At 31.5% G+C, this 22,269-nt stretch overlaps 1 protein-coding gene across 2 annotated transcripts in view; it reads left to right on the top strand.

Annotated features, from left to right (window-relative positions):
• Positions 1 to 22,269, top strand: part of LOC114127800 (uncharacterized) — a 132,379-nt gene that overhangs the window by 49,011 nt on the left and 61,099 nt on the right. For both annotated transcript variants that reach the window (XM_050203348.1, XM_050203350.1), the window contains exon 4: positions 20,098 to 20,210. The gene's annotated coding sequence lies outside the window, so the exon portion shown is untranslated. The remainder of the gene's footprint in view (positions 1 to 20,097; positions 20,211 to 22,269) is intronic.

Below are 22,269 nucleotides of genomic sequence, written 5' to 3' on the forward strand. Positions count from 1 at the left end.
TATACGATTATACGCTCTTTATGCATGTATTGTTATTAATATGATCTACCTACGTGACATCATGACCACTCACGTATGTGTTCATATTTTTTCTCGTTCAATAAAGCTCCTACATAGTATAATCGCTTATCACAGGTACCGTAATAATAATAATCGTAAAACAACAAAAGTGAATTCGTGAACATATTTTTGTTTTTTCGTCAGGAAAATTGACATTTTTAACATTTCTGTTGTACCTGCGATAATATTTTTATTATTACAAATCTTAATATACTTCGTTAATGATCTGAAATCGATCAGGTATTTGAAAACAGTTAAATTTATTATTTATAGCAATTATGAGCAGCGCTCATACATCGAGTTCGACAAAATAATAAAATATATTATATTCAAGTATAAAAAATACCGTATTCTGGTTAGAATCGAATCAGAGATAATAAAGACATGGATGGGCTCATCTATTAGAATTGTAGGTAATGTGTGTTAGAAGAGAAAACTAGCGCTAAATATATTATTTAAATGGTTAATAAGTAATAACCGTCTAAATTATAGAAGGTAGCAGTGGTTATTGAAATATTATGGTTATCAATTTATCATTTATCAATCATTAAAATCAACAAAAACATTATTAAATTTATCACTAGCAATTTTCGCTATATCCATAACAACCATTTCATAACCACTGGTGTATAACAACTCTAACGTTATCTTCAGGCACACATTCAGTGTTTAAGCCCTTAGGTATAGGCAGCACCGCAGTGCCTATCGATGATATACCTATATTGGCTGTATTATATTATTATCTTGTTTGTACTACGTTATAAAAAATTAATTAAAATTACTCTATTCTGGGTATGAACGGGCATATTATCTATGTAATGTTATTTTGTTAGCGCACATTTTTTATACACCGTCGATCGCGTACGACATTGGCGCGAAAGTCTTAAAATTCCAAACGTAAATTCTTCCCGTAAACGCCGCAGACCACCTATATAATATACAGCGGATTACATGCATTATTCCTCCGGTTGTTTATTAGTGCGGAACAGGTTTGATAAATATAACAATATTTTTATACCTTCGAAAGGGCTAACACGTGCGTAAACATCGACGTACGTACGTATTTGTTTTTTGTTTTTTTTTTTTTTTAATTATTGCGAACGAGTTATAATATGCCCTCCCTCCGATTGTACGGAAACGCGGCATTGTAATCAAGCTGTAGTTCAATAATAATTCTTATAGTAACGAAGAACGATAATCGATAATAATAATAAATTTAAACCTGTAATTCATATTTCAAATAATAATAATAATAATTATGATAATAATATTTATAATTAATAATTATAATCATTATATAAAAAGTATAATGGCTGCACTTCGTATTCGCGGCGTTGTGAATTTATTTTCGTATACGACAACGATATTATATTATATGATTACAAATTAATATTACTTATAGCAAGATTATCGTGGAAACGGTAGTATGATTGCGAAATCATTGAGCTGTGACGTCACGTGTGTGTGCGTATTTATACATTGTACGAGATTATTATCATTGTACATTTAAATAATATTATTAAGCGCTGTCGTTGAGAGTAGGTATCTTCGGCGTTGCTTTCCAAAATATTTCGGAGTCGGCGAGTAGTTTGTATTTCTATTTCAAATTTTCAATGTTAATTTTTTATATTATTGTTAAAACGCGCGTGTTTAATGCCTATATATTTTACACGGGTTCTATCAAGAAATAAAAATTAGTATTAAAATAATCTTGTTTTGGCGACTAGAAAAAATACACATGTATATAAAAGCCGTTACCACAGATCACGTGTATAGACGTATAGTGTGTAGTTACATTTTTTATTTTGATATTTTTCGGTATAGTCCTATAAATATAAAATACTTCAGAATACAATCTAGTATTATAATGTATTGGATAGTTTAAAAATGGTTCAAAGAGTTTTTTTTGAAACATGTGTGGAGATCCCATTTGATGCTATTACTCTTACATCGCTTACAATTGTATATACGTTATGATATTACCTTAAATATATATCGTACATACCTTATGTATGTACTATGTATAACATATATAATATATATGTGCCGAAATATACAATAAAAATAACAACTAATACTAATTAATAATTATTTATCAATTACAAACGATAATAGGTAATTACTTAAATTTTTATTCGATTACGTAGCTTATTAGTTTACACAAAAAATATGGAGTAACTTTTAGCATGTTTAAAAGCAATGTAAAAGTTGAAAATAACAAAAAATAACTACAACACGTTCAACCAATAAGTAAAAATACAACTAATACGCGTGTATTTCAAGCATCAGTATTTTAACACTCATTTGACGACAATCTTTATTATAATTGATAAACAAACTATAAAAGTTATGAAAGATGCTGCTAGTGTTGCAGCATGTGTTAACGAGTCCGCGAAATCGATCTTATTTACTTAATCTATAAATTTACTTTGATAATTCGATTGATGATAATATAAAACATGTAAACTAAAAAGTTATTTCATAAATAATACAACCAATTTTGATAAAAAAAAAAAATTGGTTAAAATACTCAACATCTCTAAGTTATCAAAAATACCACAGAAATTTAAAAATTTGCTAAATATGTAAAAATATGCAAAATTCAATTTTTAATTTTAATTCTTTGTGCCATGAAACACATTTTTAGCTTACTCGGCTATTTCTTATACATCTTATAAGAAATATGCAAATGTTATAAAATCCCAATTCTGAAGCTTTCATCGCTGATATATTTTATAGTTTACGCATTCATTCATAAAAAAAACCAAACTCATTTTATTTTCCGTTAGAATGCCAAACGATTGTGTTTATTCTAGATATTAACCCGCAGAATACGTGGCCTAACATAATATTTTATATTTTAGTTGCATGGCAAATGATAACGACGTTATCAAAATATATCTTTTCATAAGCATGCTGTTGTATAAGTCAATCATCTTCATTAATTACACTCAGCTAAAATTGTTTTGAAGGAAAAACTTGTTAGAATTTAAATTATTTTTATATCTTTAAGTTTAGGCTGGTTATAACACAATATTCAGCGTAAGAAGTATACTATAAATACGTGTTAACTGTTAATATTGTGTTTATAACTTAAGCACTTAGAAAATGAACTAATCAAAATTCGAATGTATACAATAATGTAATGTACTTGACTGCAGTCCGTCCATCGTTGCAAACCATATAATTATATGTGTATAATGTATATTATATTTTATTAAATCCATAGACGCACTGAAATAGTATCTCTTATTCCGTCCGCGTTTCATTGCTGCAGTTAGTGTGGGTATAGCAATATAACGTAGGAAAATGATGCAATATTATAATTTTTCAACAATGATCTACGATGTTTTTTACGAGTGCGCATAAAAGTTTGTAGTTACCGAATTTTCAACGTTGACGCAACATTCCAACGTTTTCCGCGTCTTGTATTCGTCTCAATTCTACCTCGGAATTGTGTTTTAACCGCCAAAGTGTGACCAAGTTAGTAATAATATTATTTTCGTCCCGCTCCGAGGATACACGAATATTTTATCGTATTTATACCGTCGTCGCCGTCGCTTATACCGGAGACCGGTTTCGAAGAGACCGTGGTGTGTTCAACGACCTCTAAATGAAAAAAAAAGTCTGAGGAAAAAAAATGTTTTCAACGCACGTCGTATCTCCTTCACATGGGACCGGTTCACGGTGGTGTGGCGAGGCAGGCGGCGGCTACGGTGACGACGACCCATTTTTATTGGCTTTACGTACGCGTCTTTTATACGTATATGGTTTTTTTCATCCCATTCCCTTCTCGCACATCGTATCCTTTGTTTTCGTCCTCTCTTCGTACCTCTCTTTTCCATCGGGCACACGTGTGTGCATGTTTTTGTGCTCACACACATTAGGAAGGATCCAAAGAATTCCACTACGAGGAAAAATGAAATGATAGTAATAATAATATAAGTAAGCGAAATACGAAACAAAACGTTTCGTACGATAGCGTTGTTACGTAATATTTTCCAGGGCGAGGACGAAATCAAATCTCGTCGTACAGCGAGTTTTAATTTCAATATCCCCGCTCCCCACAGTACCGGGTCGTGGAAGACGGGTCACACTTTGTTTATCGGTAAAAAAGCGAAAGTTTTCTATGTATATATAATATATACATTATACCTACAACAAAAATATAAAATCCCAAAACCAAACGTAACACCATCGATGCGCGCGCTCGTGTGTGTGTGTATTACATGGAAAACGCGCGCGCCAAAGGATCGATAACAGCCGGGTGGGTGTGTGGGTGTGTGCGTGTGTGTTGTGCACGGTTCAAGCGCGCCGAACTCCGTTTCTCTCGTCTCTCGCGCCATACACACACACATACACGAACGAGCACGTCGACACCGCCGCCGCCTCGCTTCATCGACCCTACGCCACCAACACCGCCGAAGCCTCCCCGTCCTTTGTGGGGTGGAACAAGTGTGGGGACTGAAGATTCACGATCCCCGCTCGCGTACTTAGTGGTGCCGCCGATCGCCATCGAAGAACAATGATTTCTGATACGACATAACCGGCCTGGCGTCGGTGGCATAACGTGCGTATCACAAAAAAGGTCGGTCTATAGGTATTAGGTATGGGTTCTCAAATTCCTCGAACTTTAAGAAACTTGGACAATTCTACTTTTGAAAAAAATGTACATTCCAATTCGAACATCTCGAAACGGTTAGAATAGTTTGAACATAATTGAAATGTACGAGTATATGACAATACATACTAATTAAATTTATTTTAGTTAAGTTTTTAATTGCTCTGTCTATAATAATTACATTTTACAAGTTATAATGGTTAAATTTAAAAATAAACTATACCTAGTCGAATTGTTCTGCTACGAATGATAGATATAATATATTATGTATTTTACCGCATTCTGATGTACGGTTTACCTGTAGGGACTCAATATTGATTATTGAACTGTAAGTAACCACCATTAAAAAAAAAATTTCGAATTTCGAAAATCGTTTACCTTATATATTATTATTTATTATATTCGGATTTCGGACAAACGAGTAAAAACGAGTATGATATAGGTAATATATATAGGTATAAATGTTTAATCATAAAATAACATATTGTGATATCAATTCATTTCACTGTATTTCGTTAGTGATGTAGCGTACAGATGAAATTTTCTCGAAAAATTATTATGTTTGGTTAAAAACCCGTCAAAACCAACATTATTGAATGACGAGGAGTTACACTCGTAGCCACATAGGAAATATATTAATATTTTTCCACTCGAGATCCTACAAGTCGTCAAAGATCGAAAAAATATATTATATTGTAATTCACCCTCATCTTCCTCGTCACCTGTTCTCCCAGTCTCCCACACACGCACCGGTACCAACAATATGAGTAGGTAGTCCACGCGATCGATATCTGCGCGTACGAAATCATAACGAAATTGTCTAAATAACCAACAAGTAAACTATATAATAGCTCCAAATGTGCACAATTTTTTGGGGGGTCTCCACGAAATAGTACAACGTTTACCATTTATCAGTAAGTTCTATACCTTATGCCCAGCCTTCTCCTCTCCACAACTTTAAATCCGACCTTGTAATTACAATTTTACGGAATCAGCTTTGTGATATTACGTATAATATATTATATTGGTCTGAATTCACATATTTTTTTATTATAAGTGCATAATTTTAACGCGATCATTATCATGTTTGGACTACGCTGTAAAATGTGTTCGCACACACATGTCATATACTCTTATAGTCTTATATTATGTCCCTTTATATGATTTTAATTTATAATGTGTGTTTGTAGTACTGTAGTAGGTATATTATGTACCTAATGCTCGACTGTAAGAAAGTTTTCTGACGTTCGCTTTTTTTTTTCGTATTTCACGCCTACTCTCTAAACTACTTTTAGACACACGCCGGTGCGCCCAAAGTCGTTATATTATTACGCCTCGATCCACGACAAGTTTATCGTCGTTTTCAGACGTCTCGTTTCAATCAACTATATTTTACCATCATATATTTTTTGTGTTGTACGGACTTGTTTTAATTGCATAATAACGAAAAACTTTATGTGTACATACCATATAGCTGTATAATAATATATTCAAATATTCTTCGTCACGAGTCTGACATTCGGCGAATTTCAAGGAATTATAATCACATTAGTGTGAGGTATTTTATACACAGTTTTTAAGAGTGTCTTGTATAATATATAGGTTATTTAAATTTGTTTTCGTCGTTTCGTCGACAATATTTTCGTTATTTTGTTTTCAGACAACGCAGTCCAATGTGATTGTACAAACGATTAATTGTGCATTAAGTTGATAATCGTACTTTATGAATGTAAATTACAAAAGTCGATAATATTTACGAAAAAAACACGATAAAAAAATTGAAATAGGTACCTAATGTGAAAATGAAAATGTTTTTTCTTTCACGTAACTGTGTCCATTATGTGCAGTGAGTTCGATCGTCATTGGTAGTTTATGAGGTTTTATCTTGATACATATCATTAATATTATGCCACTTGTGACTTGTTTTATTTTCATCGCGAACGAGTATAACGATGTTTCCGTCGCGCGCGTTGTCGATGCTCGGTGATAAAGATGTCGTCATCGTGTGTCGTGTGACCATTTATATTATTATCATTATACTTTAATCAATGCGATCATTGTCAATGTCGTATGTATTGTTATTTACCAATAGCGGACAAGAAAAAAAATTAAACAGTGAATATGACATTAGTTTTGTTGCGTTATATGCGATGATCTAGTAGTAAGTATAATAATAACTATGATATTATGCGGTGTACGCACCTGCCGTCTGGTTAGTTAGTATTCGGTTCACGAAACATCGTGTCGCCGTCGTGTACATAATATTGTTGTATATGTTATATCGTAGGTACCTATGCACGCCAAACACAATCCGTTTTAAATTGTAGATGACCGTACTGGAAACGAGTTTGACGATCGGCGATTATACGCGAGTTCATTTGAATATAACATGCGTATTATATTATACACATCTAGATTTTTAATATTGTAGTAATGCCCGTTGTAGTGTATAATAAGTATTATGATGTTGTTGAGAGAGACGCGTCTTGATCGGAAATGTATGTGCAAGGTTGGCGCTTTGTTGCAATAATATGAAGAGTAACTACACGGCTACAACACATTCATATTGTAGTAGTACGGTCCAATGTAAAAATTAATAATTTATTATAACACACATTAACCTTACCAAACGGACTGACTTACGGACCAACAACCAATATAATATAATTTTATCATTTTGTTATCGCTTTTCGAAACCGCGTGTGTTTGGATCACCGTTATTGTATTCATTATTTCTGCAATTATTGCTATTATAATAATTTTTATCGTTTGTAAATTGTAATTTACTTATCAGTAAATCGACTTTAAAATACAACGAAAAATTAATACAATACCGTTCCTGTTGGGTATCAACACTAATAACCTAGTATATTTGTGAGTAATGTAATTTTAAAAGCCGTAAAATGCTAAAAACTCGTTTAAAATCTTGCTGCCTCCATCAAAATTTTGACTTATGTACAAAAAAAATGTGTAGTATGAATATTTAAAAAAAATGGGACCATTTCTTATATTAATACGTTATGTATACACATACATCATTGTTATATTCTGTGACAGTAAACATGTTTTACACTTTTGGTGTATAAGTGTGTAGTTTCAGAACGCACGAAAACGAATGAAATAAATTCAAATTATTGGACTTGCAGCGAATAATGTTCGTCGGTGCGAAAGTCGCGGGGGCTCAGAGCTATTAGTCAAAACTATAGGAGTTTGGCGAAAAGTAAAAAAAAATCTGCGATTTCCGGGATCCTTCTTTGGTAAAAGAGTTTTACAGAAAAATTGAAAAATATATTTTATTTGTCACTGGTAGTAAGGCTTTTAATTAATTTCGTATACATAATATAGCTAAATTTTGCATCACGTCAAATCCACACAGAGGCGTTCTCAGGATTTTCAATGGAGAGGGATGAAAAAAATTGTTACATGATAAGCCGTAAGGGTTACCAAAAGTAGACAAAATGTGTATCACTAATATGTAAGAAAATAAAGAACCTTGGGGGGATATATTCCCCACATCAAGCCACCCCCCCCCCCCGTGAGATCACCTATATGAATCCACAAGACTTTATACAATAACGTCATTACACACAATATACGCTATATTTTGTTAGGTAATTTTTATTTAAAGTTTTCGGTTGTTTTTTTTTTTTTTTATACCTATATATAGTATAATATTTCATATAGTAATCGCCTTCGTTTGCAATGGCATTTGTAAAATAATGGATTAGATTCATTTTATTCTCGCCGTTATAGTATTATTATTATTGTATTCATTACTATATAACATATGTCACGGGCGACCTAGCTGTCTTAATTATGCACATCGTTCCTGTCTTATAGATATAATTATTTTATTTTTGTTTTGTTGTTTCTCTTAATTAGTTACATTCGATGAGTTATGCGTTTAATTAAATTAAAACTTTACACCTCTCGTCGTCGTATCATATTTATGTCTATATTATAATTTATAACAATTTACGTCTGAATGTGACGGTTATAGAGGACGTTCGTGTTGTGTATGTATTCGCATTCAATTATTATTATTTTATTTGTCTTGTTTCCTCTCTCTCACACTATTCTAATTTCAAAAATGTATATTGAGCCATTCTATTTTGTTAACAATACATTTTATTTTTTTTGTTAATACTGTTTGTATTATGCAATTATAAACTTATGTTACTCATGTTTTTTGCCCAGAGTATCTGGGTATAATGAAATAAAATCAATATTATTTAATTTTTTTCGCCAAAATATAAAAATTGAATTGCATCTTAATGTAATGATACTTATGTTATAATGTATTATTATATTATGTTCTTGAACCCATCAAATTGTGATGGCGGTTCCATCGTGTTATAAATGTTGTGTGTGTGTATTACTAAAAACCTCGTGTTACATTCAAGGCTTGCGATTGTTTTCGTGAAAAAAAGTTTACACTTTAACGCCAAATATTATACGCGAAAACCATGCACGTGCGGGCTATACTGTGTATTAATACTGCGATATATTTTTGTGTAATATGTACGTATACATAGCGTTGGAAGGGAAAACAGACAATAATTATAAAAGGCAAAAAATTTACATAAATACGCTAACTATTACATAGCCTTTGTGTGTTTGGCAATGGTCTACCTTCTCAACCATCACTACACTGGACAAAGCCTGATAGTTTTTATCATTTAAAGGGTAATTGAAAACGCGGTGGACAAGTATAATATCTCCACTATATTATATTCCTTCAACTTACTGATAATATTGATTTTGTTTTTTTTTGTTTCATGTCAAATAACCCTATTACCTATATGGCTATATGGTAATAAGTTTTAAAATAATGGTTTTTTGCGGTATCAGTTATATAACATAAAAATATTCATACATGTGTGTGTTTAAATGTATTTAATATACATATATTATACTGAATATAACCATGTTTTATTGTGTGATTTATTGTGTTTTGACTTTTTTTTTTTTAAATTAATAATTAATTTTGACGTTAAGATTATAATGATACACTTACACAGTTATAATGATATTATTTCGTATCTTAATTCAATAGTTTTAATATATCGTTAGTCGATAGTACATAATAATAGTACCTACATAGTTATATAATAGAAAAAATAAAGACGAATAATTTATGCTAATACAAGTATACAGACGATCGTTTGCATAATTATTAAGTACAATTCTACACTTTTACTGTTAACTTTGTAAACAAGACGTAGGTATCATATAATAAATGAATTAGTCTAAAATAATTTTGGATTCTTGCCCGGTTTCTAACTTTATTGGCCAACATTTGTGAATACTATTTGTGAAAATATAATAAATTTTATAAAACAAAATATTATTATTTCTGTGAACAGTAAGCATATTGCATATTATATTAATTATACACTATTATAATGATAATATCATCCATTGGCGTTATGTATAAGTTCATGTTATGAAACAATCATTGCTCATTAGTTTCTGGTCAATGCACTTACAATCTTATAGATAACGTCGACTCGTATACACTATGCACTATTTTGTCATCGTGGTCCCCGAAATATCTTTAGACACGTCATGACGGAAAACAATAATATTTCGACGTTTCTTAACAAAACGAACAACTATATTAACAGTCTATTACGTATAGTTATAAAGTTTATATAGGGTATAGTATACGAATCTAATATCATAATTCGTATTATACAATACACAAGGCGTATATAACGTATAATCGATAATCAAACATTTGATCTGTAAACTCGTTATTTCTATAAGGTTTATTGGTATACACTATACAGTTCCAAAATTGTTGCTTGACTTTCATATACCGTGTAAGAACTTGATGGGGTATTTTAATTTTAATTTACTTTATTATAAATAAACCAAAACCATTTATGTTCACATTTTAATCTGTATTCTGTAATATCGAGATTTTTCTTAACGGCATGTGTAATATTCATAAATATTATAGTGATAAAACTATTTTTTGAGGGTTGAAAATTTGGGAGTTATAATTTAAACAATTATCATGTACAGTGTGATCGATGTTGTCGTGTGCAAATGTGCAATGCATTTTTATGACGTCAGTCGCCCACTAATATATCGAACGCGTCGACCGCCGCAGTCGACAGCATAATATAATAATATATTATTCAGCTCACGAACAAGGTCTGCTCTCATTCAGAACACTCGATTAAGACCTGAGATGACGGCGATCTTTCGTTATTTCGGCATAATACTGTTTCCGGGCTACCACCGATCACCATGATGTTACATCAACAGCGTCTTGCACATTTGCAGCACCATCGCTTTTGTCGATCATTAACTAACCGATGTATTTATATCTATTTATTCATTCTTCTCCCTCTCCCACCGGAGAGTGATTATAGTAAAACCATCCGGATAGTGTACATCCGTGGAAGACAAAATCCGTCCGCTGCTTAGAACAGGTACATGATGTGGTATATTGTAATATTATATTATTGTTTGTTAAACTTCCTATATTATATAATGGGCACATATAACGTTTATCATACGGGATGATTCACTGAGTGTTCACCCTCATTTTTCATTTAATAATGAATTTATTAAAAGTCTAATTTTTGGAATTTATAAATATGCTTAAAGACCATATTTTTAAATTCTCAAGTTTGTTTGTACTACTAATAAAAAGTTTTGTCATCGTGTACTTGTGTCGATATAATAACTTAAGTTTTTCAAATGAAAACCTTCATTCTTTACTGTAAATTATTTAGTAGGTAATTATCTTGTAAATATTAATCAAGTAATAACCAATTTTAAAATTTGAACAAGAAGTTTTTCAGTTATTAAAATGTTTATATTCTAAGTATAATGGTCCTTAAAAATGATTCTACAAAAACATAAAATAAATGTACCATTAGGACGATGTCACATTTGCGGAGTATCCGCAGCGGAATAACCGCGACATGTAGCGATTTTTTTTCCGTGCTGAAATTCCGCTGTAATGTCTCCAGTAGTATTTAAATATATGAATTTCGATTTTGCGAAAATTCCACCGCGGATATTCCGCAAGTGTGACACCGGTCTTAGATATCTAGTGTTTATTATACTAGGACCACTTTTACAATTTACAAATGTTAATAGATTAATATTAATTACTAAAATTGTAAATTTACTATTGTCTGAATAACCGAATTATTGAAGAAAAACTGGGGTGAGTATGCTTGGTGAATCACTCCGTATATTATTATCGGATCGAGAAAAAAAAATCAATGTTTGCATACGGGGGCGTACTGCTATTTGTGGAGTTATTTTTGGTGATATGCAGTAAGTACTACTGCTGATGATAGGTCATGAAAATAATATCGCGTTCATTTCGGGTATACTATTTGGGTGGAAATCGTATTACAGTAATGGTTATAGGTATAGGTATTGTTAAGTATTATGTACAGGCGGTTGTGCATGGTGGTTATTTCTCGTCGGGTAAGGTCGCCATTGCGTATACTTTTAACTTTTTCTTTACGCTGCAAAAAACCGTCCGTCCACGCGCAGTGTGTCGGTGTGTACAGACTTTACAGCAGGCGTACAGCTGTAATAGCAGTCGCGCGTTTACTATATTTCGTGAACGGAGCAAAAACTGTGCGCACATTGCAAGGTCGGTTATTCAAGTATATTATACGTGCATTGCATTGTGTGTATATAATAATGTGCACATTACACGTATATTATATATTATATACGCGTGTGTATTATAATAATGCAGACGCAGAGACTAAGAGAGAGACAGAGAGAGTGACAGAGAGAGAGAGAGAGAGAGAGGGAAAGAGTGAGAAACCTTGAGAACTCGCGGTCGGTGCGTATAATTTATACGCGTATATAGATATAATATTAATATTATATATTATATACCGCTGCGACCTTATTTTCTCTCAGTCACGATAGCGCGGCGGTATGAGCTCGTAGTACCTACTAGTATAATAATAATATTATAAATCGTCGTCGTCGTCGTCGTCGTCGAATATCCTACCCTACCCTCGAGCACCACCACACTACCGCGGCGGCGAGACTGCTATATATTATATATAATATTATACGGGGCGGCCGAAAAGCGTATTTCGAACGCCCTCGGGATCTGATGGGTGTGTATGTCTGTGCGTGGTAGTGAATGTCGGGTTGGGGGTGGTCGATAATCCGGCACGGCGAACGAGACGATGTATATACATATTGCTATACTATAATACTAATATACATCGTATATATGTATAGTATTTTATTATTATTATTATAATGCCGACGAACCGAATTAAAATAATATTCCACCGATTATATTATTATTATTACAGTTTGGCATTTTATTACACTTGCTAACCGCTACTGCCACGCCGCCGTAGCCGCACACCGTTATAATAGGCATTATTATTTCGCCAGACTTGGCGGTTTTTATCGCACGCAGTCATATACCTACACATTATATGATTATAATGAACAGTATTATACGCGTTGTTACTTATTATACAATATTTTATATCGCGAGAACAATGTGTCGATTTATTACTATTTGCATAAGAGGTTGTCTCGTAAGGTTTTATTTTTTCCAGCCCATTGTCAATTCTTAATGAAATTATACTTCCAGACACCTGCAGCAGAGGTTCGCCCGGAAGTTTTTTACCGGTCCACAAATATTTTTTTTATCGGAAACGCTACTGCACATCGAACGATAATTAAAAATAATTGTTACAATTTATATAGCGAATTGGTTTATTTTGGTAGCTCGTTATAATATAGTAATAAAAAATAAAACTAGCTCTCGACAGCCACTTTTTATTCCGGTATATATATATATATGAGTGTATTTGCCTAATTAGGTTTACCGGCTTAAAAGCACAATCCTTTAAAAGCATAAAATTTATAATTATATATTATGATCGTATATGCATTTATGTTTTTATTACGTCGAAAGGTTATACTATAGCATTCGATAAAAATTGTATTTTTAATTCTCGCGCAAAAACTTTTTTTCTCATAATGTACCTACCTATAATACAACTACATATAATAATTCGTTAAATCATATACGAGTATATGTATCGTGCTAACTACATTGATGCCATAGTAAATCTGTATAAATCTGTTTAATAGAATGTCACCCTTTTTTTATTCAGTCGGGCAATTAATGCACCCATTATATAGGAATGTGTCGTTCTTGATTTTGTTCTTAATAGAAAATATATCTTTACAATTAATAGCTTTTTCCTCGGAATATTTCTGAGTTTAATTCTAGTTTACTATGAAAGTTTTTTAGCTGATTTTGAATTATAGGTAATATAATATATTAATTAATATTAAAATTTTAGACACTTAACACGAAAAACCAATATTAATTAGTTGAAGATTATATTTTATCGCTTTATCAATATATCTAATCAATTTCTTTAAAAATGAAAACACAAAAACCGATAGTTGTCTAAAAGCCTAGAATATATTATGTTTATAATGTCTATATACTACTGCAATGATCTCTTAATTGGAATATTATTCAAACAATTTCTTGATACTTGCAGATTATCGATTGGCGTGACGATTATTGAAAATGGCAGTCAGCAGATGCAGCCACTGCTGCCACTGTATAGTTACGCCTTTATGATATCGTGCATATAAGCTGGTCGATCTTTTATAAAATGTGTCTTATAGAAATGCGTTTAGATATATTTAGACATGATATGTGTATACTTTATATAATATATTACTATAATCTTTGACAGAGGGGAACAATTATTGTTATATTCGTCCGGGCCAGTGACCTTTTTTTTACTAACGACAAAAATACGTAAATCGTTTGATGCGTACTGGTGTGCGTGTTATTCGAGCATGAATCGATAATAATAATATATATAATATTATATATCGGTAATATGTATATATATGTAACGTGTATTACTATTATTTACCTATATTAAATTGAATACATCGTTGAATTTACTGGAGTTTCAATTAAAATGATATCAACTCGTTGTTGAAAACAATGTCGCAAATATGGATATTAATAATATTATATTATATTTATTTATGTACTTAAGTTCAAAATATATATCTTACGTATGATACTATGATAGGTAACTAAATTGTATTCATTGTTGTAGTTGCGATCTGTTTTATAATGTTGTCACGAGAGTATGACATTGGTATATAATAATATATGTATATTGTATATATAATATATAGGTACACAGTTTTAGTCGTCGTCGCTGACGTACTTCTACTAAAATAGAAAACTAATTTAGTCGCAACGCCGCATTTTCAATAAAATGTTTGCATGTATTATATTTGTTACCCGGGAGTGAAGTTAAGAGCGGAAATGTCAAATAACGACTGCCTGTGATAAACATAGTAAGTAATATTACAGTGTACTATACCTTTATGCGAATTTCGTTTCAAGCGCATTCCGACTAAAAGTTGTTTACGTCATAATATTATGAAAAAGGAAAATTACTAATGAATTTTTATGAAACAAAACGTACCAATTTCGCTAATTCACTTTCCTCAATATTAATGATTTTTTTATATCGTCACGGGTGCCATTTACAAACAAAAAACTCACCTCAATAATTATTTATAAAAATAATTGTTTTCTCTTTCAATCTCTATTTACAATTTCATCGATTCGAAGTTACTAATTACACGTACTATAAAGTAATGGTTACTATTATGGGTAGTATCTAATATTTTGATTTTGATACCATGCAAAACAATTTATTTATTAACTTATATTTTAAATTTTTTATTTTTATAGACCGCGTACCCTACATAATAATTATGTTTAAACATAAAAATAAATTTCACTCGTTTTTGTTGTGTATTTAAAATAAAAAAATGTAGCAATCGATGGCAAATAACGTTAATTTTGCAATTTTTCGGCCGTTTATTTTTTATCGTTGTGATGCGTGTTGACGACGCGCTGTGTAGACAATATTTTCCTTTCAAGAATAATAATTTTATTATACGACCAAAACGCCGCGTGCACACATCTCGCGCGGCGACGGTGTTTTGTATTATACACGTTACATAAATATAATTCGATAAAATACGACGACGTGGTGTAATATTATCTATAATCTGTTTATGTTTTGTTTTATTTTTCATAACAATATTATATTCGTTCTACAGACAATGATATGATAACCTTTTCACTTTGGATTATTAGTAAAATCACAGAATTATTGTGGTAAAATATCGTACTTTGGTTATTCATATAATATTATTTAATTCTAGTGATGTCTCTTGTTAATTTTTATATCTCAAGTAATTTTTATACATGATGTCGTATATATTATTATCGTACATTTTAATTAACTGTTATGAAAAAAAAAAACTGCTCAAAAGTTTATTGGTCCATCAGTTACCAGTTGTGTTACATTGTTATGTATTTATGTTACATTATCAAATTTTAGAGTAATTATATTGTTATTTGATACATAAATAATGGGGTAAAATCATTTACTTCCAAAAATGAAATACTATTTTGTTCTCTTCCAAAAACTGTTTGAACTTTTATAACCATTTATTCATATCTATATTTTCCTTTAAATATTAAATTTAACAAATACACGTGCCCTTTGTGCTAGTAATACGTAACTCCAAACGCCAATTGCAGTATGCCATGTGAAAATCAATTTAAACAATAATTAATTTAATACTTAGTAAAAACTTACTTTGTTATTTTAAATAACAACTCGCCTTATAATTATCATCTTTCTCTATAACTGATGTGCATCAAGTCATTGATCATAATTTCAATATAAATATTTACAATTTTAAAAACTCATAGGTATTGCAGGTACATTTATTTATTAAAAATTGTCAAAAATAATTGGGAAATAATATAAATTTATACATTAAAAGGGCAATTTTATTATTGACAGTGCTTATACTTATGCAGTGTCTAATTATGATTATTACCGGTAACATTATAAATAACTATGATTGGCACAAATTGAGATATCGTACCCGAAGAAAATATACACATCGTTGCATAGGTCGTAATAATTATCGAACATTGCAGTTTGTCAGTTTGAAACATCGCATGTTACAATGTATAAATGTATAATACACGTGATTATGTGCTGTAGGTACGTGATAATCATATTATCATTACGTATAATAATTAATAACTTTGAACTTTCGTTAAATTATGACTTTTCGAGAGTACAATACTGCAATGTATACAAATATCCAATATACTTATACTTGTATAATACACTATACTTCCGTTTTAAAAAATACGCGTTGGATTAAAAAAAAAGCAGATGATTCCAGCCGACGAATAGGTATAATATATTATATATACATATAATTATTCTCATTATACATATATTATGTATGTACTATGTATACATAATAGGTGTTATCTATGTGTTGTGGACGTTGCGCGCCGCTTCCGACCGATTGGAAAAAAAAATAATAAAAACGTGCAATGCCCTCGTCGCCAGCCGCCTCCGCCCACAGATGGTAATGAACCACTCGACGTAAACAACTGCAGCACGTCTGTATAATATTATAATATGTGTATATGATATGTATAATGGAAATAATATTATAACCCGCGTCCGCCCTACTTGTGCAGTAGAGACATTAGAAATGTCGGGAAAACGCTTAATAACAAAAAGATAACTGCACGGTGCGTAATACACGTAAATATATGAATCTCTATTTATGTATACTATATATAATAGTGTACACTCTAAACGAATTCGTAGTTTTTATTATTGTGTATGTTCTGCGAGTTAGTTGTACATATTATTATAATATTACATAATTATAATGTTATATGTGGGAGAAAAAACCGTATATAGTCCTCGTTTTTCATGTTTGGGCGAAATATAATATTTATATTATTATTGAGTTTTACGTATGTGCGATTCCAATCGATTTGAATTACGTTTCGAATAAGTCTGGAACCTACGTCTGACGTTATGAACCTATAGGAAAACCAATTTATAATAAAAATTCTCAATCATTTTCTCTCGTGTGCAGGAGGAAAGAATATTATATTATATCGTATTATATTCGTATACATCGCGGAGAAACTGTTCGTTTTTTGGTGAAATGTTCGGGAGAATATAATGATATAATAATATACGTTCTGGCGTTGGCAGCAGCGGTGGTGGCAACGACGGTGGTGGCGGCGGCGGCGGCGGCGGGTCGATAGTTAATGCGTCTCCCCCTCGTCGTCGCAGGTCCCTTATATTATTTTGGACGTGTTTCCTATCGGTCGGGTACAAATATTTGTGCTACGCCGGTTAGGCATGTGTTGACCTCGTCGATAACCAGTGTGTAGGATCATGGTGATAGTGCGTGTGTTTATAATATATATATATATATAAACTTATAATATCACGTTTATATAGTCTGTGTGTACGTGCATATAAAATATAATACTGTTTAGAATGACAACAAATTACATGATAGATATCATATCCAATATCCATTCGATTAAGAAAACGACGACGAGACTGTGTCCAAAATTCTGCCTGAATAATTAAGAGTTGATTCCCCGAGATGCTGTGGAAATAACGAGTTTTTTTCTTATTTTTATAAATATTATATTCGACGAAACAATATATGTATAACGTTTTAGAAAACGATTTGATCTGTACTCACTATTTGGACTGCACGTGAATATTGAATTTTAAGCTACGCAGACAACTAACGATGTGATTGTATGACTGTGTGAGTGTCAGAATGTGGCTGTTTAGGGTTAAACGGACGAAACTGTTCTCTGTTTAACGATTTGTATACGATATAACATATTATTATAATACGTCATGATATAAGACGCGTGTACAACACTGGTGGTCGCCGTCGTTCGTTGTAAACTGTAATCGCAACTGTAAGTCTAGACAGTCTAGACGGAATACACGTAAACAATATTCTAAGTTGTGTCCTATATAATATGTACGGTAAATGTTCCGAAATTTTGTTCTCTAATTTGGAGTTAAATTCTTATAATATAATATAATTATTTTGCTTTCGAAAATACCTTCGTAGTTTTATCGACATAATATTGAAAATCTAGTTCAAACAAAAATGTACACAGCACAAATGTACTATACATATAAAAAACAATATTGATATAATACCGGATCGTGTTTGTTTAGTTGTGTATTAGTCGTCTCGGCGGCAAAATTTTGATTATTCGGAGTCTTTATATGGCTGAGTACCGAGTTCTACGCGGTATTTACGAAATAACAATATTTTAACAAGGTGCATAGGTACTCAAAGTTGTTAAAAGTTTAAATGATGCTGTTGTGCATCATTATTCATTACTGAATTGCGTGGTTACTGGTTAACATAATATTCCTAGTTTTGTTTTAATCGTGTAAAATGTACATACACGATAAACAGTAAAACGCATTATAAAAATTATTTGTTACATAATGTTAAATTTCGATTTGATTATTGTAACTTAATCAAACACTTCTAAGTTTTGTAATTGTAAAGTTTTATCGGAATAAAATGTGTGTATAGTACACAATAGGTACACATATTATATTTTTTTTATTATACTAAATGTATTACGTAAATACGTAATATATCAGGTAAAATATTCCGAAATCAAATGAACGAATCTTCTGATTCTTCTGCTTCGATTTTTGTAACACTTAATAATATGGTAGGTATGACTGTAGTCTGTAGAGAGTACAAAACGTCGTTACTGTCGTACTAAAAAACGAATATATTTATTATTATCATCATTATTATTTTTAGCAACTAGTGCAGCGAGTACTATAATAGAAAGAAAAGAAATATCTTGCGATCTCATTTTCTTTTCTTTTCTTTTTTTTTTTTACGTACACCAGTCACGCAAATATGTCTTTTGTGTCCGACTATGCCCAAGGACACAACTTCAAAGATGCAATATATAGTTGAAAGTAGACTCTTCAAAAATGTGCACGCGTGTCTATTTCCTTTTGGAATTTTCACCAACAGCCCTGTATTGTAAGTTGGTTCACCTACAATACCATACGAGTATATCTCGGTATCTCATTTCCTTCTCTGTAGTGTATATAATATCTTCACATCCATGATGTATTTTATATAATGTATTATTACATTATATACGTATGTATACGCTCGACTCGCGAAGTAACGTGCACACCATTCGTCGGCGAGATAGACGGGTAACTGGGTCACAAGTGTAATAACTAATAATTAATATTTATGTTACTTGTGGTTGTTTTTTTGGACGATCATTTAAATGTTTTTTTGCACTCTTCCTTCCTTTTATATTCTTATCCTTATGTCAAAGAGAAAAACTCTAATTTTGTCATTTAGCTTCGATAACCCCCAGAAAACTATTTCCCTAACCATAATAAAAAATTAAACAAATAATAATAATAATAATAATAGTAATAAATAATGATATGGTAATTCTATTGTTTCAGTTGATCCGAAGAGACAAATAGTATTAGTGGAACGTCAAAAATGGCCACGAACACGGACGAACATTTCAGAGTGCATTTTCCAATAGCCACGCGGTCCATTTCCATTGCATTCAGTAAGTACCGAGTAGAATATAATCTAATAATATTTGCGTGTAAGTGGGTAGCTGACACTTAACTTAATGATAACTCCAAGAGACATGCAATGACATAAATATAATAGTTTGATTTTTGGGGGAAACATGCTCTACACTCTTCCCGTGTTAACATATTATTACTGTTGTAAGCCACGGTCTGAAACGTAACATATACCTACGCACAACTGCACAAGGCACAAATATACAGTTAAAAGCACAACAACAAAGATTAAAAATAAAACCATTTACAATGTTGCATTATGAATAATTTATTCTTGATTGCGTGATTGAATATTATTATAATGCATTAGAATTATTAGATCATAGTTCAAATATTGTAATAAATTCGTATAGTTCGTACATTATTTTAATAACTCAATGAAATGTATAAACTACCTACATACCTACATACATATGTCACTTACTAAGTTCCTTGGAAACTGTGTATAAAACTACTCTTAATAGAATTATGAATATCTAATATATAAAATATATGTTTTAATTTATCTCCTGAAGATAGTAATGTGTATTGTAGTATGCACTAATGCCGCGGCAGTGCACAAGAAAACGACGAATATTTTTATTCTACAATTATTGAAGTATCAAATTAACGTTGACTAGTCTCTCTAATGTAGGTACACAATTTATTATATTCAGAATATAATATTCTGAATCAGTTAAGTATTTATTGTTAATACTCCTTGACGCAATTCGTATAGACGGAGATGTGCAAATTCGGTATAAGTACGTTAAAATTGCAATAAAATACAATATATTATACACCACCACAACAGACACTATAGAATTGCATTAATTTAAATGAAACCATATTTTCTGGGATTAATAATTAATTATAACGCACTCTATCGAAAATAATATTATACTGTTTCGTATTTGCAACATGTAATAGGTACATGGAACACGCGTTGCATATTAAACATCGTTCTATGTCCCGTCTAAATATAATAATCGGATCAGATACGTACCAAATATATAAGTAATGATTTATGAATTTTTTCGATTACACATTTTTTGACGTATAAGAGGAAGAGTTACAAAATTTAAAAAAATTTTTGTTATTCTCTTAAAGTAAAAAAATAACATGGGCCTAAATATTTAAATATTATAGGAAATGACATACGCTTAAAAACATGTAACGCGATAACCGGTTTCCCGAACTACATTTCAATCGAAATACCTCTATGCACCACTGCCTAAATTGTTACTCAGTACTTCGAAAAAATTCCTATACAGTATACTACACCAGCACACGACTAAGCTGTACACTGTACAGATACGCGAACCGCGTGTGCATTCACGTACAAAGTGTACGGTGTGTGTTTGCGTGCTTAATGCTAATGATGAATTTTTGTATTGTCACACAAATATTGCAGTGTATTTTCTTTGTTCCTTTTTTATTCTTCCCATTTCATAATTGGATAATCATTATACACGCGTCTCCGACGATGAATAGGATTTACGATTTACGATGATGCGTCGTATCAATGTATATACATAACATTAACAATATAATATTATATTATGTGGTTTCGTGTCCACGTCGTATTATAGGTATGTTTATTATCAAAATTTGTTTTCGCCGTCATTGTGCAGACGAATTGTTATTTTTTTCATTTTTTTTTTTTTTTTTTGTCATTATCTTTGCACCGTCGAGCTTATATAATATTCTAATTATAAACATATGCGTAAATATGCGTGCTTTATGCTTTTTTATAGTCACTTAAAAAACCGTTCAATTATAATTTATTACACCTACTAGGCGGCAAAACACACCGCACTCGTGATATTCCTAGTACGCGTAGTATAGTATTATAATATATACCTAACGCCAAATCCACGTGTATTTATCATAGATACAATAATAGTATTATGTGTGTCGGCATTATGTACATGTACGAGACGTGCGTACGCCGCAGCGCTAAAAATATGTAAACTATAAATGCGTTTCAATTTTGTGTACGTGCAATTATCATAAATAGTTTACATTGTGCCAGACACAATGCGTACCGACACTTCT

This window comes from Aphis gossypii, chromosome 3, assembly GCF_020184175.1.
Source record: "Aphis gossypii isolate Hap1 chromosome 3, ASM2018417v2, whole genome shotgun sequence".
Taxonomy (NCBI): domain Eukaryota; kingdom Metazoa; phylum Arthropoda; class Insecta; order Hemiptera; family Aphididae; genus Aphis; species Aphis gossypii.